This window comes from Oncorhynchus clarkii, chromosome 32 (genome assembly GCF_045791955.1).
Source record: "Oncorhynchus clarkii lewisi isolate Uvic-CL-2024 chromosome 32, UVic_Ocla_1.0, whole genome shotgun sequence".
NCBI lineage: Eukaryota > Metazoa > Chordata > Actinopteri > Salmoniformes > Salmonidae > Oncorhynchus > Oncorhynchus clarkii.
Window position 1 is genome coordinate 25,966,289 of NC_092178.1, and position 23,055 is coordinate 25,989,343.

At 45.5% G+C, this 23,055-nt stretch overlaps 1 protein-coding gene across 6 annotated transcripts in view; it reads left to right on the forward strand.

The window, feature by feature from the left end:
• The window catches only part of LOC139392219 (trafficking protein particle complex subunit 9-like), a 292,725-nt gene that overhangs the window by 186,781 nt on the left and 82,889 nt on the right, over positions 1–23,055 (forward strand). The gene's annotated exons all lie outside the window — the stretch shown is intronic.

Sequence of the window (23,055 nt, forward strand, 5' to 3'; positions counted from 1 at the left end):
GCCATGGTGGTGAAGTAATTAGAATATGGCAATTAAACACTGAAATGGTAGATGTGCAGAAGATGAATGTGCAAGTAGAGATACTGGGATGCAAAGGAGCAAGTTAAATAAATAAATACTGTATGGGGATGAGGTAGGTAGATGGATGGGCTGTTTACAGATGGGCTATGTACAGGTGCAGTGATCTGTGAGCTGCTCTGACAGCTGGTGCTTAAAGCTAGTCTCCAGCTTCAGAGATTTTTGCAGTTCGTTCCAGTCATTGGCAGCAGGGAACTGGAAGGAAAGACGGCCAAAGGGGGAATTGGCTTTGGGGGTCACCAGTGAGATATACCTGCTGGAGCGCCTGCTACGAGTGGGTGCTGCTATGGTGAACAGTGAGCTGAGATAAGGCGGGGCTTTACCTAGCAGAGACTTGTAGATAACCTGTAGCCAGTGGGTTTGGCGACGAATATGAAGCGATGGCCAACCAACGAGAGCGTACAGGTCGCAATGGTGAGTAGTGTATGGGGCTTTGGTGACAAAACGGATGGCACTGTGATAGACTGCATCCAGTTTGTTGAGTAGAGTGTTGGAGGCTATTTTATAGATAATCACCGAAGTCGAGGATCGGTAGGATGTGCTGTGCAGTGATGCTTCACAAAAGTATTGAACATTTCTATTCCCATAGCTTCTACAGATTGTAAATTAAAATAACAATTTTTTCTAAAATAATTATTATATTATTGATTGATTGACTATGGCTTTTCAAATCGCCCAGTATTGCTATCTGCAGCGTTAGTTCTAGGCAAATGTTGCAATTCTTCAGCCATTCCTGGACCTGTGACCAAAAACGAGCTACATATGGACAATACCAAAATACATGATCTAATGACTCTGCCTCCTACAGCAGAATCTGCAGAGCTGGGAAGATTGTATCCCCCATATATATAACATTCTATTAGTTGAAAGAATTTTGTATAGTAATTTAAATAGAAAAATTTGAAGTTTTGCATCCGGTGTTGTTTTGTGTATCAATTCATAAACCATGTGCCATGGAATGGGTACATCGAAAATCTCTTCCCAACTATTTTGGATTTATATGGCACAGCTGTCAGTTTTTTGGTCCTTATATGAAATTGGTATATGTTTTTATTTATCACACTTTTCTTTAACCATTTACAGTGGGGCAAAAAAGTATTTAGTCAGCCACCAATTGTGCAAGTTCTCCCACTTAAAAATATGAGAGGCCTGTAATTTTCATCATAGGTACACTTCAACTATGACAGACAAAATGGAAAATATGATGGCAAGTTCAACAGCACAGTGACTCCGATTAATTATTAATTGTACACCTCCTCCCTGTAACAACTTGATAGGCCATTCTAAACAACACTGAGTCTGTGTATTGGTAATAGCCCCCTCATTACCTAAGAGGTTCTGATGGAGTGCCCTGCCTGCATATTGACAAACGATGTGTCTCAAATGGCACCCTATTCCCTATGTAGTGCCCAATGCTGCATGCACATTTCGCCATACTTTCTCCCATCTGTCAGTGCAGTAGAACTGGCACACATCCTAGCCAAAAGACCTCCGGATGTAGCATCCAGATGCCTTCTAATAGGGATCTGTATACATCCAACATCAAAGGATATGATGTTCCAGGTGATGCCCAGGGTGCTGCTGAGCATGGAGGCCTGGGCGTGAAGCCTCTCCTCCTCCAGTAGTTTGGGGTTGGTGTAGCGCACGGCTTCCTGGTCCGGCTGGGGCAACGTGTGAAAGTCGAACTTAGCCACCTGGATCGCCATCCTAGAGGGGAGGGAGAGAGAAGAGCGAAGGTTAGACACAGGAGACAGAGACTTGGGTACAACGTTTTTACATTTTTATTTACCTTTATTTATACAGGTTTTTTCTCATTGAGATAACATCTCTTTTCCAAGAGAGACCTGGTCCAATAGCATCAGGGGGAACAACGTTTCAGACAAAACAACTTACATACACTAACACAACATTAAACAAAACTATAAACACACATACAGTACAACAAAAAACATTTTACATTAAAACTACAAAAGTCTTGACTAAAAACGGTGGCCTGAAAACAATTACAGTCTTCTATGATATATTCATTGATCAAGTGTTTAAACTCCACCAACGAAACTAGATCATCAAATTTTAAAATGTTCAGGAGAGAATTCCAGGACCACGGTGCTAAGTACAGTGGGGCAAAAACGGTTTTAGTCAGCCACCAATTGTGCAAGTTCTCCCACTTAAAAAGATGAGAGAGGCCTGTAATTTTCATCGTAGGTACACTTCAACTATGACAAACAAAATGAGAAAAAAAATCCAGAAAATCACATTGTAGGATTTTTAATGAATTTATTTGCAAATTATGGTGGAAAATAAGTATTTGGTCACCTACAAACAAGCAAGATTTCTGGCTCTCACAGACCTGTAACTTCTTCTTTAAGAGGCTCCTCTGTCCTCCACTCGTTACCTGTATTAATGGCACCTGTTTGAACTTGTTATCAGTATAAAAGACAGCTGTCCACAACCTCAAACAGTCACACTCCAAACTCCATTATGGCCAGAAACAAAATTGTAGACCTGCACCAGGCTGGGAAGACTGAATCTGCAATAGGTAAGCAGCTTGGTTTGAAGAAATAAACTGTGGGAGCAATTATTAGGAAATGGAAGACATACAAGACCACTGATAACCTCCCTCGATCTGGGGCTCCACGCAAGATCTCACCCCGTGGGGTCAAAATGATCACAAGAACGGTGAGCAAAAATCCCAGAACCACACGGGGGGACCTAGTGAATGACCTGCAGAGAGCTGGGACCAAAATAACAAAGCCTACCATCAGTAACACACTACGCCGCCAGGGACTCAAATCCTGCAGTGCCAGAGGTGTCCCCCTGCTTAATAAGCCAGTACATGTCCAGGCCCGTCTGAAGTTTACTAGAGAGCATTTGGATGATCCAGAAGAAGATTGGGAGAATGTCATATGTTCAGATGAAACCAAAATAGAACTGTTTGGTAAAAACTCAACTCGTCGTGTTTGGAGGACAAAGAATGCTGAGTTGCATCCAAAGAACACCGTACCTACTGTGAAGCATGGTGGTGGAAACATCATGCTTTGGGGCTGTTTTTCTGCAAAGGGACCAGGACGACTGATCCGTGTAAATGAAAGAATGAATGGGGCCATGTATCGTGAGATTTTGAGTGAAAACCTCCTTCCATCAGCAAGGGCATTGAAGATGAAACGTGGCTGGGTCTTTCAGCATGACAATGATCCCAAACACACCGCCCGGGCAACGAAGGAGTGGCTTCGTAAGAAGCATTTCAAGGTCCTGGAGTGGCCAGTCTCCAGATCTCAACCCCATAGAAAATCTCTGGAGGGAGTTGAAAGTCCGTGTTTCCCAGCAACAGCCCCAAAACATCACTGCTCTAGAGGAGATCTGCATGCAGGAATGTGCAAAAATACCAGCAACAGTGTGTGACTGACCTCTGTCATTGCCAACAAAGGGTATATAACAAAGTATTGAGAAACTTTTGTTATTGACCAAATACTTATTTTCCACCATAATTTGCAAATAGATTAATTAAAAATCCTAAAATGTGATTTTCTGGATTTTATTTCTCATTTTGTCCCTCATAGCTGAAGTGTACCTATGATGAAAATGACAGGCCTCTCTCATCATTTTAAGTGAAAGAACTTACACAATTGGTGGCTGACTAAATACGTTTTTGCCCCACTGTATTTTAAGAATCCTATTTCTTATTTTTCATAATTAGCTATTAATATTTGTAGTAATGTAGGCAATGTATGAAAAGGATTTTACCTCTCACCAGTCTCGCCATTATCAAAATTACATTATTACAAGCAATTATTATATTAGCAAACAATTGTTGTGAATCACCCTCTATTGTCCCTAACATATTTTACTCCTTCGCAACAGTTGTGAGATACACACTGTCTACACTATTATTCTACAATGTAGGAAATAGTAAACCTAAAGAAAAGTCTTGAATGAGTAGGTGTGTCCATACTTTTGACTGGTACTGTATATTTATTTTATTGGAATGGGACCCTCATGCCGACCCCTCGGAGTGAGGGGCCCGCCCAACAGTTTGGGAACCACTGGTTTAAAAGACACTAGGCTAGTTTGCAAATGTAATATTATCAGCCTATGTTTTAGCCTTTTTTCTTTACAGACATGAACGTTTTGCCAGCATGTGCTTCCTATAACCATTATCTATTTTCTTCCACGCATGGGATGGTGGCCCGCATATGTTCTGTATCATCCAGTAGCTTCTTCTGGCCGACACACCCCTCTCAGAGGTGTTTCCTCTGTGACAGAGATGAGACCTGATTGTTCTCCGAGGTTCACTTCCTACTAGGGAAGGTTCTCTTAACACCCAGGGTCGAAACACCTCAGTGATGCTGGGTGAATTTGCTGTGAGGAGAAATGTTATTTTTTTCCTAAACATGTTTAGTTTGGGTCCATCTGGGGACAAACATTCATTATGGACATGTAATGGTATTTTTTATAGATGACTCACCCCTCCCTAACTAGCTCCCTTAAGGACAAGGAATGGGTTTAGTTATGGGAACATCTAGATCCCTGCTCACTCACCCATATTGCGAGAGAGCATCAAAATGTAAGTTGAGTATAGGTGCTGTAATAGCAAAACACATTAAAGGGACATTTCCAAATGTTTCAACTTCATAGTCCAACGTCTCCAGCACCACCCCAACATCAACATGGGAAAATGGGGCATTTCTATGTTGTTATAGTAAAAAAAGAGAAAGGTAAGTGCTTCCAATGACATCATCAACCAATTAGTAGGCAATGCCTACTCTATTAGTCAAAATCGCACGATGCACACCGATGAGGTCATCGGAAGCACTTGTCGTCCTCTATATTTTTACTACAAAACATAGAAATGCACTATTGTCACATATGTTCATGCTGGGGTGGTGCTGGAGATGATGAATATGAAGTTGAAAAATTGTGAAGTTTCCGTTTAAGAATCATATATTTTTGTTTTGGCTTCTGAACCTTCTAAACAGTCTGTTAGTTTACCCTCAGGGCCAGGCAACATATATTTTTGTTTTGGCTTCTGAACCTTCTAAACAGTCTGTTAGTTTACCCTCAGGGCCAGGCAACATATATTTTTGTTTTGGCTTCTGAACCTTCTAAACAGTCTGTTAGTTTACCCTCAGGGCCAGGCAACAGATATTTTTGTTTTGGCTTCTGAACCTTCTAAACAGTCTGTTAGTTTACCCTCAGGGCCAGGCAACATATATTTTTAACACTAATCCCATTCATTCACAGCCATAATCTCATTTAGTTGAAACCATGACAGGGGTTTTATCATTAGATCCTCCAAGCCACTAGATCATTTACTAATGAAGCAAATAATTCACCAGATTCCAACATCGTACAGTATGTTCTCAGAGCTTTGTTTGTCTGCATTGAGAGAAACCCTGTGCTCTATACTGTCCCTCCCTGCAAACTCTGCATCGACTGAATTTAAATAGCATCTTGATCAATGCATTAGCAGATTCCTGCACTGAGGCATATCCATACTGTATATCCATACTGTAATTGTTCGTATAGATCTGTCTCTACAGCAGCCAATCCGATAGAAGTGTGTGCGTGTGCGTGTGCGTGCGTGTCAGAAAGAGCAGGACCGTTATTGATGGAGGTGTAGTCGGTGCTGAGGCTGTTGCTGGTAACCGGGGGTTACGGGGAGTCGGCCACATGCAGTCTATAAATAGCGTGTTGCTCTCGCCTGCCTCCGCACAGCCCGCCTCCGCACAGCCCACCTCCACTCTCAGCACATGAGCTCAAGCATGTGAGCTAAAAATAGAACTCTGGGCTCACAAACACTGTCACACCACACACACACACACACACACACACACACACACAGCTCTGTATATTCTCTCTTCCTCTCAGTTTCTCCCCAGTGCAATCACTGGCTGTTAGAGCTGCAGCAACAGCGCTTTGATAAAAACACTTCTCTTTTTTCACTGGTTCTATCTCTCCTTTTTCTCTCCCACTCCCACCCTCTTTCTCTCTCTCTCTAATGGATTCCTATGCAGGTTAGGATGAACTATTCTGCACTGCTGTTTGAATAATCAGAGGAAAATATAGACATGCTGTGTGTGTGTGGATAATTCTAATTTGTAACATTTGTAGGTCTAAACTGGGAGAAACAGCCGACAATTGCGTGATGAGATTATGATATACATCTGTCTGTGAGTGAAAAGGGGGATTGTAGTTGTCGGGTTCCTTTTTTCCACTCTCTTCTTCTTACCCACTCCCATGATGCAATGCTACACAGTGTGTGTGTGTATGTGCATGCGTGCGTGTGTCCCTCCCTGCATCTGTGTTTTTTCTCTTTCCATGTTGGAGCTCCAAGCCCGAGGTATTCAGACAAACCGACACTTACTGCAATCAGATGATTCACAGCATCTCAGAGCAGGCCTGAAATGGACACAATCTATCAGATCAAATCATGTGCTCTTAGTTGGTCCGAGGCGTCACACCGTTTAAACTCATCGAGGTCATTCCACAGAGATCTGTCAGGACCATGTTATAACACCCATAAAGTAGACCTGGCTGTTAGAGACGGTGGCCCCTTGTGTGTGTGTGTTTAGAACCATGTTTCAATTGGAAATTCGTTTTTTGCATATCCCAACTCCCCCTGAGACACCGAACGGCGACTCTGGAGCAATTAGGGTTAAGTGCCTTGCCCATCTGCAGATTCTTCACCTTGTCGGCTCGGGGATCTGAACTGTGCGAATATTTATAGTATAGAAATATACACTGACTATACAAAACATCAGGAACAACTTCCTAATATTGAGTTGCACCCCATTTGCCCTCAGAACAGACTCAATTCGTTGGGACATCGACTCTACAAGGTGTGGAAACCGTTCCACAGGGATGCTGGCCCATGTTGACTCCAATGTTTCCAACAGTTGTGTCAAGTTAACTGGATATCCTTTCGATGGTGGACCATTCCCAGCAACATTGCAGGTCTTGACACACTCAAACAGGTGTGCCTGGCACTACCATACCCCATTCAAAGGCGCTTAAATATTTTCTCTAGCCCATTCATACTCTGAATGGCACACATATCTTATCCTCTTCTCGTCCTGCTCCTCTCCTCTCCTCTATTTTTCCTCTCCTCTACAATCATCACCTCTTCTCTCCTCTATTCTGCCTCGAGGGGTGTAGGGTGGTGGTCTGAGGGTTGGATGGGGTGAAGGGAGGGTGATATGGTCTGGAGGTGGAGGGGGGTGAAGGGAGGGTGATATGGTCTGGAGGTGGAGGGAGTTGGAGGGGGGTGAAGGGAGGGTGATATGGTCTGGAGGTGGAGGGAGGTAGAGTGGGTGAAGGGAGGGTGATATGGTCTGGAGGTGGAGGGAGGTAGAGGGGGGTGAAGGGAGGGTGATATGGTCTGGAGGTGGAGGGAGGTAGAGGGGGTGAAGGGAGGGTGATATGGTCTGGAGGTGGAGGGAGGTAGACGGGGGTGAAGGATAGGATGATATGGTCTGGAGGTGGAGGGAGGTAGAGGAGGGTGATCTAAGATGGAGGTAGAGGGGGGTGAAGGGAGGGTGATATGGTCTGGAGGTGGAGGGAGGTAGAGGGGGTAAAGGGAGGGTGATATGTGGAGGTGAAGGGAGGGTGATATGGTCTGGAGGTGGAGGGAGGTAGAGGGGGTAAAAGGAGGGTGATATGGTCTGGAGATGGAGGGAGGTAGAGGAGGGTGAAGGGAGGGTGATATGGTCTGGAGGTGGAGGGAGGTAGAGGGGGGTGAAGGGAGGGTGATATGGTCTGGAGGTGGAGGGAGGTAGAGGGGGTGAAGGGAGGGTGATATGGTCTGGAGGTGGAGGGAGGTAGAGGGGGGTGAAGGATAGGATGATATGGTCTGGAGGTGGAGGGAGGTAGAGGAGGGTGATCTAAGATGGAGGTAGAGGGGGGTGAAGGGAGGGTGATATGGTCTGGAGGTGGAGGGAGGTAGAGGGGGTAAAGGGAGGGTGATATGGTCTGGAGGTGAAGGGAGGGTGATATGGTCTGGAGGTGGAGGGAGGTAGAGGGGGTAAAAGGAGGGTGATATGGTCTGGAGGTGGAGGGAGGTAGAGGGGGTAAAAGGAGGGTGATATGGTCTGGAGATGGAGGGAGGTAGAGGAGGGTGAAGGGAGAGTGATATGGTCTGGAGGTGGAGGGAGGTAGAGGGGGGTGAAGGGAGGGTGATATGGTCTGGAGGTGGAGGGAGGTAGAGGGGGTGAAGGGAGGGTGATATGGTCTGGAGGTGGAGGGAGGTAGAGGAGGGTGATCTAGGATGGAGGTAGAGGGGGGTGAAGGGAGAGTGATATGGTCTGGAGGTGGAGGGAGGTAGAGAGGGGTGAAGGGAGGTGGAGGGAGGTAGGGGAAGGCGAAGGGAGGGTGATATAGTCTGTAGGTGGAGGGGGTAGAGGAAGGTGAAGGGAGGGGGATCTAGGGTGGAGGGAGGTGAAGGGAGGGTGACCTAGGATGGAGGTGGAGGGAGGTAGAGGGAGGTGAAGGGAGGGTGATCTAGGATGGAGGTAGAGGAAGGTGAAGGGAGGGTGATCTAGGATGGAGGTGGAGGGAGGTAGAGGGGGATGAAGGGAGGGTGATCTAGGATGGAGGTGGAGGGAGGTAGAGGGGGTGAAGGGAGGGTGATCTAGGATGGAGGTGGAGGGAGGTAGAGGGAGGTGAAGGGAGGGTGATATGGTCTGTAGGTGGAGGGGGGTAGAGGAAGGTGAAGGTTGGGTGATCTAGGGTGGAGGGAGGTAGAGGGAGGTGAAGGGAGGGTGACCTATGATGGAGGTGGAGGGAGGTAGAGGAAGGTGAAGGGAGGGTGATCTAGGATGGAGGTGGAGGGAGGTGAAGGGAGGGTGATCTTGGATGGAGGTAGAGGAAGGTGAAGGGAGGGTGATCTAGGATGGAGGTAGAGGGGGGTGAAGGGAGGGTGATCTAGGATGGAGGTGGAGGGAGGTAGAGGGAGGTGAAGGGAGGGTGATATGGTCTGTAGGTGGAGGGGGTAGAGGAAGGTGAAGGGAGGGTGATCTAGGGTGGAGGGAGGTAGAGGGAGGTGAAGGGAGGGTGACCTAGGATTGTGGTGGAGGGAGGTAGAGGAAGGTGAAGGGAGGGTGATCTAGGATGGAGGTGGAGGGAGGTAGAGGGAGGTGAAGGGAGGGTGATCTTGGATGGAGGTAGAGGAAGGTGAAGGGAGGGTGATCTAGGATGGAGGTGGAGGGAGGTAGAGGTGGGTGAAGGGAGGGTGTTATGGTCTGGAGGTGGAGGGAGGTAGAGGAAGGTGAAGGGAGGGTGATCTAGGATGGAGGTGGAGGGAGGGTGATCTAGGATGGAGGTGGAGGGAGGTAGAGGGAGGTGAAGGGAGGGTGATCTACGATGGAGGTGGAGGGAGGTAGAGGAAGGTGAAGGGAGGGTGATCTAGGATGGAGGTGGAGGGATGTAGAGGAATGTGAAGGGAGTGTGATCTAGGATGGAGGTGGAGGGAGGTGAAGGGGGGTGAAGAGAGGGTGACCTAGGATGGAGGTGGAGGGAGGTAGAGGGGGGTGAAAGGAGGGTGACCTAGGATGGAGGTGAAGGGAGGGTGATCTAGGATGGCAGCCCCTGGTCCTCCGTGCCCTCCCGGACCGTTAACAGAGAGAGTTATTAAAAGCCTGCTAATAGACTAGATTAGGTTTAAGCTCTGCAAGACGCCACAATCAATTCAGAAAGGAAGAGAGGCAGTGGTTGAGAAGGAATGAGATTATGTTGTTATCCCTTCCCTGTACAGCAGCAGGGCTATGCTGCGGGTTCTACGTCACTTTTAGAAAGTAGATGTATAGGCGTTTATCTTTACAGCTGTTTGCGACATTACTTAATTTGGGAAATATAATGAATTGTTAGAAATCTAATATTCAACGTTTATGCACAAAAGAACAATCCCAGATCTGTTAAACTTAGCATTTTTCTTTACTTTTTACACTGTTTGTGTCGATGAAACGGGGCATTTCATGGCTCAATGTGTCTGTTTGAAGATGCCTGGGAGATGAAAGCAGCCCTGGTTTAAAGATGGGACTTCAGTCAGGGACATAAACCCAGTATCACTAATCTTCAAACGCCTGTAGTTTGTGTATCACAGGAGGTTGGTGGCACCTTAATTGGGGAAGACGAGCTCGTGTTAACGGCTGGAGCGGAATCAAACACATCAAACACATGGTTTCCATCAAACACACACCATTCCATTCGCTGCGTTTCAGCCATTATTATGAGCCGTCCTCCCATCAGGAACCAGCTGTGGACTGTGTTTGTGTGTTCGCGTGTGTGTGTGTTGCAGTTAAAGCTTCTTGTTTGTCTGTTCAGAGCGCTTAATTGTTGTTTCATTTGTGCTGTCTTTTCAAGCGGAGGCCTGTGAAATTATACACTAGATATACAAAAGTATGTGGACGACCCTTCAAATTAGTGGATTCAGTGATGTCATCCACTTCCATTGCTGACAGGTAAATAAAATCGAGCACATAAAGTTGATAAACATTGGCAGTAGAATGGCCTTACTGAAGAGCTCAGTGACTTAACGTGGCACCGTTTAGGATGTCACTTTTCCAACAAGTCAGTTTGTCAAATTTCTGCCCTGCTAGGATATATTGAAGCCACATCTCAAAACATCAGTCAGGAAGTTAAAGCTTGGTCGCAAATGGGTCTTCCAAATGGACAATGACCCCAAGCATACTTCCAAAGTTGTGGCAAAATGGCTTAAGGACCAGAGAGTCAAGGTATTGGAGTGGCCATCACAAAGCCCTGACCTCAATCCCATAGAAACATTGTGGGAAAGGTGTGTGCGAAGGAGGCCTACAAACCTGACTCAGTTACCTCGCCTCTGTCAGGAGGAATGGGCCAATATTCACCCAACTTATAGTGGGAAGCTTGTGGAAGTCTACCCAAAACGTTTGACCCAAGTTAAACAATTTAAAGGCAATGCTACCAAATACAAATTGAGTGTATGTAAACTTCTGACCCACTGGGAATGTGATTAAAGAAATGAAAGCTGAAATAAATCATTATCTTTACTATTATTCTGACATTTCACATTCTTAAAATAAAGTGGTGATCCTAAGTGACCTAAAACAGGGAATTTTTACTAGGATTAAATGTCAGGAATTGTGAAAACTGAGTTTAAATGTATTTGGCTAAGGTGTATGTAAACTTCCGACTTCTACTGTATATGTATATCACCAGTTTGGACACAACCAAAATGACAGCCATTCAGAGGAGAGAGGTGGGCTTGTGTACAGTATGCGTCCACTGTTTTCTTTAGTTGATAAGCTGGACATTCAGTCAGGCGGGGGCCAGTGGCCAGTCAGTCTCTATTACTTAGGCTCTCTCCCACTGCCATACATTATTAACGCAGCAAAAAAGAAAAATCCTCTCACTGTCAACTGTGTTTATTTTCAGCAAACTTAACATGTGTAAATATTTGTATGAAGATAACAAGATTCAACGACTGAGACATAAACTGAACAAGTTCCACAGACAGGTGACTAACAGAAATAGAATAATGTGTCCCTGAGCAAAGGTAACAGCCACCAGCTGCATTAAGTTCTGCAGTGCATTTCCTCCTCATGGACTGCACCAGATTTTCCAGTTCTTGCTGTGAGATGTTACCCCACTCTTCCACCAAGGCACCTTTTAAGTTCTCAAACATTTCTAGGAGGGGTGGCCCTAGCCCTCACCCTCACCCTCCGATCCAACAGCTCCCAGACGTGCTCAATGGGATTGAGATTCGGGCTCTTCGCTGGCCATGGCAGAACACTGACATTCCTGTCTTGCAGGAAATCTCGCACAGAACGAGCAGTATGGCTGGTGGCATGGTCATGTCAGGATGAGCCTGCAGGAAGGGTACCACATGAGGATGTCTTTCCTGTAACGCACAGCATTGAGATTGCCTGAAAAGACGACAAACTCAATCCGATGATGCTGTGACACACCACCCCAGACCATGACGAACCTCCACCTCCAAATTCAGTACAAACCGAGTACAGGCCTCGGTTTAACGCTCATTCCTTCGACGATAAACGCGAAACCGACCATCACCCCTGGTGAGACAAAACCGCGACTCGTCAGTGAAGAGCACTTTTTGCCAGTCTTGTCTGGTCCAGCGACGGTGGGTTTGTGCCCATAGGCGACGTTGTTGCCGGTGATGTCTGGTGAGGATCTGCCTTTCAACAGGCCTACAAGCCCTCAATCCAGTTTCTCTCAGCCTATTGCAGACAGTTTGAGCACTGATGGAGGGATTGTGCGTTCCTGGTGTTTGGATGTACCGATCTTGTGCAGGTGTTGTTACACGTGGTCTGCCACTGCGAGGATGATCATCTGTCTGTCCTGTCTCCCTGCAGATGATGGGCATCTTTCTTTTGGTGTTTTGTCAGAGTCAGTAGAAAGGCCTCTTTAGTGTCCTAAGTTTTCATAACTGTGACCTTAATTCGCCTACCGTCTTTAAACTAGTTAGTGTCTTAACAACCGTTCCACAGGTGCATGTTCATTATTTGTTTATGGTTCATTGAACAAGCTTGGGAAACAGTGTTTAAACCCTTTACAATGAAGATCTGTGAAGTTACTTGGATTTTTACGAATTATCTTTGAAAGACAGGGTCCTGACAAAGGGACTTTTCTTTTTTTGCTGTGTGTGTGTGTGTGTGTGTGTGTGTGTGTGTGTGTGTAAAATTCTTGCAGGCACACACTTGCAGCTATGCACACTCACACTAGGGCGATAAAATATATAGTATTTGCCCGATTTTGTTTTGTTTTCCCCTGTTTTTTTTATAGAAAAACAGAAACATTTGATGTTCTAAGGCCACAACAATGCTTAAAACACATCAAGACACCACTTTTGAGGTCTGGGTAAAATCTAAGAATTTGGGGTGCAGTTAACCTTTAATTCAACTGGGCACCAGCCAGAGACTGTTTGGTTAGCAGTGTTTCTGTTAGCATTGATTGCAGATTTTGCAAAACAAATGGCCACTGAATTTATGCAAATAATCATGATATCATTCTGCCAGGTAGGCATAGGCTACTTTGTAGTTAACATTTAGCTGAGAATGTTTCCATCTACTAACAGACAGTTATCATTATTATCATTATCGTTAATGGCTCCACAAAGTGTGGACTACACATAATCGTGCACAACACACACACAACACACACAGACAGGCATTTCTGTGCCTTTTCAGATATTTCAGGGAAAATACAAATCATTTATGCATTTTGTTCATGTCTTATTTTTGTATATAGATATTTTTTAACCTTTATTTAACTAGGCAAGTCAGTTAAGAACTTATTCTTATTTAAAATGACAGCCTACACCGGTCAAACCCGGACGACACTGGGCGCCGACCTATGGGACTCCTAATCATGGCCGGGTGTGATACAGCCTGGATTTGAACCAGGGACTGTAGTGAAGCCTCTTGCACTGAGATGCACTGCCGTGCCACTCGGGAGCCCTTATATTCTCATAAGTTCAATACATTTAGTTGATTTCCTGCTAAATTCATTTAATATTGTTGAATTCCATTTTAATGTCTGGATTCTGTGATTCTGTATGTGTTTTTCGCAATGCACATTTTATAGGGCCCTATACAGAAAACTCTCACACACCCACATACAAACACACACACACAGGTGTGGTAGTTGTGACTGTGTGAACTGCACGGTGTTCTCTGTGCAGATAGACACAGCTCCTCTGGGACCAGTGAGCTGAGCATCTCTTAGCTGAGAGCCACAGATGAACACACACATCAATATATCGACCCAGTGTTGTGGTACCAAGCAGAGTATATGGAAATAGTCACCTTTTCCTTAATACACTCTGGGAGAAAGCATTTGTGTTTCTAAATGTTGTTACTCGCACAGCAGATATTACAGCCCTAGTTATGCTATTATGCAGGCAGTGTCAATATGTGTCCCAAATGGCACCATATTCCCTATTTAGTGCACTACTTTTGACCAGGGCCCATAGGGTGCACTACAGTATGTACACTCGTTGAAAAAAAGTGCTATCTAGAACCTAAAATGGTTCTTCGGCTGTCCCCATAGGAGAACCCTTTGAGGTTCCAGGTAGAGCTCTTTTGGTTCCAGCTAGAACTCTTTTGTAAGAGGGTAGGATATTAGTGCCATTTAGAATGAAGAATTTTTCTAGCGACACTATCCCTCACACTCAACTTCTATGGCAGTGGTCACTAAACCTTTATGAGTCGAGATCACTTTCTGAGCCAAAATGCAGGCCGGTTATAAAAAAAGATAAGCCTATGCTACATGAACCTATTAAAAGCAGTTCTGTAGCGATGAGGTTTGTGCAGTAGGCTATAGGCCCAATACATTATCACTGCACATAGGCTATTCTTGAATTGCCCTGCCAATGTTGTTCTCTTGTCAGACCATTTTTTAAATGATATGTGATCAAACTGGTAATATATCATTTGTTGTATTACATGTGAGGCATGAATTGAAAAAAATGTGCGTTTTAGTTTGCTGGGAGGGAGAGAGAGGGACGTAGAGGGAGGGGGAGAGAGGGAGGGAGAGAGAGAGAGGGAGGGGTAGGGAGGGAGAGAGAGAGAGGGAGGGGTAGGGAGGGGGTGAGAGAGAGAGGGAGGGGGAGAGAGAGAGAGGGAGGGGAGGGGTAGAGCGGGACGGAGAGAGAGGGAGGGGTAGAGGAAGGGGTAGGGAGGGGTAGGGAGGGAGGTCGAGAGAGAGAGAGAGAGAGAGAGAGAGAGGGAGGGAGGGGTAGAGAGCGCTCCTCTCACCGTTCCTCAGCTCTTCCTCCCTCCGCTGATTGTCCCAAAAAGGAGACACCGTCTTCCAGCTGATGGTGAAACTCTGACTCATGTTGTTACTCGTATGACCAGGCAACGTGAAATACTCCAAAGACACAAGCCGCTAATAACAACGCAAGTCTATGGATACACTTTGTAGCTTGAGTTGATAGGCAGAGGGTGTTTTATGTCGTGTTGACAGTGCTGAATGAAATCTTTACCATGAACGCACTCATCTCTTTGCTGTATTAATTGACAGTCTCTCTCTAGTCGTGGTTTTGAAATCTCACACAGTAGTCGACAACCAACTTCGCTGTGGGCTCGTGGAAGCTGTTGACACAGTGATCTGAGCTACCTGATTGGCCAGTGGTAGGCCTATAGGTGCACTTGATTTGCTCTCCAGGCCCACAGGGTAGGCAGAGTTGTACCTTCAGACACAAGACATGGTTCATAATGGGAACACTTGGACTACTCGGTGCGTAGGGCACCTGAATCAAGTGCACCTACCACAAACTTTTTGGAATGCAAGACTTTATTGTCGGGCTTTTTACAGAGATGTTTGGCGATCGACTAGGAATGCCTTGGAGATCAACCAGTCGATCGCAGAAGAAAGGGTGGTGACCACTGTCCTATGGAGATAAATGTTTGCAGTCAGGTGCCCTCCTGAAAGCCATGGTACTGCTGTTTGTCTCAGCCATTCAGAGGAATGATGGTAAAAGTCTGTCAAATGGACGGTTCTATTCCATTTACCTGCTGTGGGAAAGGGAGCGTTCTAGTGTCTGGCTCTCTGTTTTATACCTGGAGAGAAGACTATTTATTAGTCGTAACAACAGTGTGTGTGTGTGTGCGTGCGTGCGTGCGCGTTAGTGCTTGCGAGAGCCTGAGGAGAAAAGGTAAGAAAGATGGAGAGAAGAAAGAGAAGGAGAGAGACAAGCAGTCACTAGTTTGATACATTGTCATAAAGATTTGGGTTGTGAAAAAAACCTGGGCCCTGCAGCTGTTTCTCTGTGTCTCTGATTTGACTGTTCCCCGGGACACCATCATCACTCTCACTTTGCTGGGGGAATCAATCCTCTACCAAACCCTCTTCATTTAATACCACATTCATCACCATTAATTACACACAGGCCGGAAATAAGATGGTTTTATATTGGTTTAATATATTCATTTCAAATCTCAGATGTTATGAAACAGTTTAAGAGACAGTTAGATGAATGAAATAAAACAAAGAAAGATCCAAGACAGATGAAGTCTCATTCTGCTAGGGAGATAATCAGGTGTAATGCATTATTTTAACACTTACTTCACAGAGTTATTGGAATGGTAAACAGACTCCAGTATGCATGCAGAGGAGAGGATTTGACTTCCCTACTGCTTCATAATGTGCCTTATCTGTTTGAGTGGATAGTAATATGCAAGGCAGCAGAAAGAGATCTGGGACCAGGCTAGCCTTGAGTTACTCCTCTGTAAGGTCCACAGGTGGCCAACCCGGTGCAGGGCAGGGTGTCGTCTCCTTCCGTGGGCTCTTATTGGCTGTGGCAGGCCAGCAGGGGAAGTGGCTATTGGCTAAGACAGCAGAAACAGAGTCGGAATCTGATGCTATCTCCATCGCTTCACACAGGCCTGAGGAGTAGAAATGTTCACCTCTCTTTTTCTGCATCCCTCTCCTCCTATCTCTCTCTTCCAGTTGTCTTCATCCACTTCCTTTCTGCTTCACCCACACGGTGCCGTGTCACTGTGATAGACTGTACTGGCTGCATCCAATTGGCACTTTTATCTCTTCTCTTAGAATGGAAGGCATAAATGTAGCGCCCGGTAATTAGTAAGAAGTTTGTTAGTATTTCATTAGAGAGGCATACAGAACTATGAATCCCGGATGTCTCTCTGTTGCCCTAACCGCAGGCTATGAACACGTTCTCTCTGCCGCCTGTTAGGATATGAACCTGAAAACACACACACACACACACTGTGGAACAGGAAGCTTGGAGCCTCAGGGTGTTTGGTCTAACTGGATAAATAATTTATCAGTGACCAGGCCTGGTCAGTAGACTGGACAGGACAGTAGCAGGATCAGGGTGGATGGATGGCATTAGAGATGAGCACACCAACTTCAACAAACAGTTGACAAGCAGTAGATAGATAGACCGGTGTAATTGTGTAAGTGCAGGTTGCCATTCTAAACTGCTGACACCTACAGGTCTTGTCAAAGCCATACAGTATGTTTGCATTGAGTGCTTCTGTGGTCTCTTACCCTTTCATCATCTTTATATTTAGTGGGAATGGAATGGATTGATCCACCTATTTACCTTTCATGATTTGGTTTAATCCTATATTTTGAATGGTGAACTGAAATGTGTTGCCTGTGGCTACACTGTCAGTGAATCTCTAATAGTTTAGTTTAGTTTCTTTATGTCTGAACATATTCACGGTTTCAGAGGGAGACTGGCTTTTAAAATGTCAACAAACCCACATCTCAAATGATTTGATCTGATCATCTGACCAATATGTCCTTCTGTGATTAAAGTTTAGACGTTAGGACACTTATTTACAGTGTGTGACTGCCTGCGGAAATACTTGGCCAAGTTTCTAGCACAGCGTAAGACCAGTTATTTGCAAACAAAAACACTTTCGTAGTGCTTACGGTGTTGTTGAATCAAGTGCTACCGCTTTTGAGTTTGAGTTCATTTTTATTTTTACAGGGACAGTGCACATTAATCAACGTTTCAGTAAAAGTGGCGGTTTTAGCAAACCGGCTAATTTTCAGCCGCAGTCTCTGGGCAGGTTTTTAAAAACAATTACATTACAGACATTCAATGAGCAGTGAGCGCACGCAGAGCAACATAGGACAAGCAAAACATAGCATGTAGACAGAGCAATATTTCACAAAAAGCAACAAGACAAAACCCATAGAAGCAACAAAGTGTTTCCACACTTCACAGACAACAGACAACATGGAAAGCAGCAATACACAGCTAGGGATTATGTTAACTTTTTCTCTTAGTGGGGCAGTGCCGTTGGAGGTCTGTCTCCTGTGTGTCTAACCTTTGCTCTCCTCTGCTCTGCCTCTCTAGGATGGCTCAGTAGTACCCAAGTCTCTCTCTCCTGTGTTTAGCCTTCACTCTCCTCTGCTCTGCCTCTCTAGAATGGCTCAGTAGCACCCAAGTCTCTCTCTCCTGTGTTTAACCTTCACTCTCCTCTCTCCCTCCCCTCTAGAATGGCTCAGTAGCACCCAAGTCTCTCTCTCCTGTGTTTAGCCTTCACTCTCCTCTGCTCTGCCTCTCTAGAATGGCTCAGTAGCACCCAAGTCTCTCTCTCCTGTGTTTAACCTTCACTCTCCTCTCTCCCTCCCCTCTAGAATGGCTCAGTAGCACCCAAGTCTCTCTCTCCTGTGTTTAACCTTCACTCTCCTCTGCTCTGCCTCTCTAGGATGGCTCAGTAGCACCCAAGTCTCTCTCTCCTGTGTTTAACCTTCACTCTCCTTTGCTCTGCCTCTCTAGGATGGCTCAGTAGCACCCAAGTCTCTCTCTCCTGTGTTTAACCTTCACTCTCCTCTGCTCTGCCTCTCTAGGATGGCTCAGTAGCACCCAAGTCTCTCTCTCCTGTGTTTAACCTTCACTCTCCTTTGCTCTGCCTCTCTAGGATGGCTCAGTAGCACCCAAGTCTCTCTCTCCTGTGTTTAACCTTCACTCTCCTCTGCTCTGCCTCTCTAGGATGGCTCAGTAGCACCCAAGTCTCTCTCTCCTGTGTTTAACCTTCACTCTCCTCTCTCCCTCCCCTCTAGAATGGCTCAGTAGCACCCAAGTCTCTCTCTCCTGTGTTTAGCCTTCACTCTCCTCTGCTCTGCCTCTCTAGAATGGCTCAGTAGCACCCAAGTCTCTCTCTCCTGTGTTTAACCTTCACTCTCCTCTCTCCCTCCCCTCTAGAATGGCTCAGTAGCACCCAAGTCTCTCTCTCCTGTGTTTAACCTTCACTCTCCTCTGCTCTGCCTCTCTAGGATGGCTCAGTAGCACCCAAGTCTCTCTCTCCTGTGTTTAACCTTCACTCTCCTTTGCTCTGCCTCTCTAGGATGGCTCAGTAGCACCCAAGTCTCTCTCTCCTGTGTTTAACCTTCACTCTCCTCTGCTCTGCCTCTCTAGGATGGCTCAGTAGCACCCAAGTCTCTCTCTCCTGTGTTTAACCTTCACTCTCCTCTGCTCTGCCTCTCTAGGATGGCTCAGTAGCACCCAAGTCTCTCTCTCCTGTGTTTAACCTTCACTCTCCTCTGCTCTGCCTCTCTAGGATGGCTCAGTAGCACCCAAGTCTCTCTCTCCTGTGTTTAACCTTCACTCTCCTCTGCTCTGCCTCTCTAGGATGGCTCAGTAGCACCCAAGTCTCTCTCTCCTGTGTTTAACCTTCACTCTCCTCTGCTCTGCCTCTCTAGGATGGCTCAGTAGCACCCAAGTCTCTCTCTCCTGTGTTTAACCTTCACTCTCCTCTGCTCTGCCTCTCTAGGATGGCTCAGTAGCACCCAAGTCTCTCTCTCCTGTGTTTAACCTTCACTCTCCTCTGCTCTGCCTCTCTAGGATGGCTCAGTAGCACCCAAGTCTCTCTCTCCTGTGTTTAACCTTCACTCTCCTCTGCTCTGCCTCTCTAGGATGGCTCAGTAGCACCCAAGTCTCTCTCTCCTGTGTTTAACCTTCACTCTCCTCTGCTCTGCCTCTCTAGGATGGCTCAGTAGCACCCAAGTCTCTCTCTCCTGTGTTTAACCTTCACTCTCCTCTGCTCTGCCTCTCTAGGATGGCTCAGTAGTACCCAAGTGTCTCTCTCCTGTGTTTAACCTTCACTCTCCTCTCAATTCAATTCAAGGGCTTTATTGACATGGGAAACATGTGTTAACATTGCCATAGCAAGTGAGGTAGATAATATATAAATTGAATATATAAAGTGAAATAAACAATAAAAATTAACAGTAAACATTACACATACAGAAGTTTCAAAAAAATAAAGACATTACAAATGTCATATTATATATGTACAGTGTTTTAACAATGTACAAATGGTTAAAGGACACAAGAGAAAATAAATAAGCATAAATATGGGTTGTATTTACAATGGTGTTTGTTCTTCACTGGTTGCCCTTTTCTCATGGCAACAGGTCACAAATCTTGCTGCTGTGATGGCACACTGTGGAATTTCACCCAGTAGATATGGGAGTTTATCAAAATTGGATTTGTTCTCTCCTGTGTTTAACCTTCACTCTCCTCTCTCCCTTCTCTCTAGAATGGCTCAGAAGCACCCAAGTCTCTCTCCTGTGTTTAACCTTCACTCTCCTCTTCTCTGCCTCTCTAGAATGGCTCAGTAGCAACCAAGTCTCTCTCTCCTGTGTTTAACCTTCACTCTCCTCTGCTCTGCCTCTCTAGGATGGCTCAGTACTACCCAAGTCTCTCTCTCCTGTGTTTAATCTTCGCTCTCCTCTGCTCTGCCTCTCTAGAATGACTCAGTAGCACCCAAGTCTCTCTCTTCTGTGTTTAACCTTCACTCTCCTCTCTCCCTTCCCTCTAGGATGGCTCAGTAGCACCCAAGTCTCTCTCTCCTGTGTTTAACCTTCACTCTCCTCTCTCCCTTCCCTCTAGGATGGCTCAGTAGCACCCAAGTCTCTCTCTCCTGTGTTTAACCTTCACTCTCCTCTCTCCCTTCCCTCTAGGATGGCTCAGTAGCACCCAAGTCTCTCTCTCCTGTGTTTAACCTTCACTCTCCTCTCTCCCTCCTCTCTAGAATGGCTCAGTAGTACCCAAGTCTCTCTCTCCTGTGTTTAACCTTCACTCTCCTCTGCTCTGCCTATCTAGGATGGCTCAGTAGTAGTACCCAAGTCTCTCTCTCCTGTGTTTAACCTTCACTCTTCTCTGCCTCCCTAGAATGGCTCAGTAGCACCCAAGTCTCTCTCTCTCCTGTGTTTAACCTTCACTCTCCTCTGCTCTGCCTCTCTAGAATGGCTCAGTAGCAACCAAGTCTCTCTCTCCTGTGTTTAACCTTCACTCTCCTCTCTCCCTCTTCTCTGGGATGGCTCAGTAGCACCCAAGTCTCTCTCTCCTGTGTTTAACCTTCACTCTCCTCTGCTCTGCCTCTCTAGGATGGCTCAGTACTACCCAAGTCTCTCTCTCCTGTGTTTAACCTTCGCTCTCCTCTGCTCTGCCTCTCTAGAATGACTCAGTAGCACCCAAGTCTCTCTCTCCTGTGTTTAACCTTCACTCTCCTCTCTCCCTTCCCTCTAGGATGGCTCAGTAGCACCCAAGTCTCTCTCTCCTGTGTTTAACCTTCACTCTCCTCTCTCCCTCCTCTCTAGAAGGGCTCAGTGGCACCCAAGTCTCTCTCTCCTGTGTTTAACCTTCACTCTCCTCTCTCCCTCCTCTCTAGGATGGCTCAGTAGCACCCAAGTCTCTCTCTCCTGTGTTTAACCTTCACTCTCCTCTGCTCTGCCTCTCTAGGATGGCTCAGTACTACCCAAGTCTCTCTCTCCTGTGTTTAACCTTCGCTCTCCTCTGCTCTGCCTCTCTAGAATGACTCAGTAGCACCCAAGTCTCTCTCTCCTGTGTTTAACCTTCACTCTCCTCTCTCCCTTCCCTCTAGGATGGCTCAGTAGCACCCAAGTCTCTCTCTCCTGTGTTTAACCTTCACTCTCCTCTCTCCCTTCCCTCTAGGATGGCTCAGTAGCACCCAAGTCTCTCTCTCCTGTGTTTAACCTTCAATCTCCTTTCTTCCTCCCCTTGAGGATGGCTCAGTAAAAAAAAAGGGAACGAAATGCTATGTGGGCTAAAGCAAGAGGGACTGGTTTGGCAGATGATTGGATGGCTTTTAAACGTCTTCGAAATATGGGTGTGGCTATGATCCGTAAATTGAAAGCAGACCTCTACCTGAAATCTACTTCACATCATTTAAATAATCCATCCAAATTTTGGCAAGTTGTGAATGGTTTGGAGTGCGAAAAAGATACACAGCTTCCCAAACAATTGTTGGTAGACACACAGATTGTAACTGAGAGAACCCCCATTCGGAAAGCCTTGAATCAGCATTTTTTTTTAGATGCAGGCAGTTTATTTGAAAAGGTCGAATTTATAATTGAGCCCCCTATGAATTTACCTGACACCCCTGTGCACTCCTTCACCAGGTTCTCCTTTTCGTCCTTCTCTGTTTCAGAAGTGTGTAAAGCCCTGGACAAAAATCCCCTGGCCCTGATGAACTAGACCCCCGCTTCCTACACCTAGCTGCAGACATCATTACTCCCCCTTAACATGTATTTTTAACCTCACGCTTGATGTTAAGGAAATCTCCAAGTTATGGAAATCTGCTTTTGTACTGCCTCTCCTGAAAGATGGAGATCCTTCGCTACTTGACAACTGTCGACCCATATCAAAATTGTCTGTACTGTCAAAGGTACTGGAGTCTTTAGTTAGTAGGCAGCTAAAGACCTACTTCCAAGAAAACATCTTCAATGGAATGCAATCAGGTTTTAGGTCTGGTCACAGCACTGTTTCAGCAACATTGAAGGTTTTAAATGACATCCACTGTGCTCTTGATAAGAAGTTACATTGTGTGTCTGTCTTTATTGATTTGTCGAAGGCTTTTGACACAGTGGACCATGCTGTATTAGTGCAAAGGTTAAAATGTTGTGGAATTACTGGTCATGCTTTAGATTGGTTTATACCTATCAAATCGTACACAATGTGTAATGGCGTTCAGGTATTCCGCAAGGTTTTATTTTAGGCCCACTGTTGTTCATTTTGTATATCAACAACATTGGGGATCTTATTGAAACAGTGGATGTTCATTTTTATGCAGATGATACTGTTCTTTATTCAAGTGGTAGTAGTTTATCTTTAGCTTTTGAAAATGCCCAAAGAACATTTAACATCATACAAAATAATCTGTATGATTTAAAGCTGGTTCTAAATTCAGGTAAAACAAATGCCAGGCATGTTACTAATCATGTCATTGCTACATTGGCTGGACATACTATAGAGCAAGTTAAAGTGTACAAATATTTGGGTGTGTGGGTTGATGATAAGCTGAGCTTCACTGTGCATGTAGAGAACTTGATAAGGAAGCTCAAGCTGAAAATAGGTTTTTATTACCGGCATCAGGCTTGTTTTTCTTTTGAGGCTTTTAGATTTTAGTGATGTTATCTCACTACCCTGAGAGCACTTGATTCAGTGTGTCATGCAGCCCTCAGGTTCATTACAAA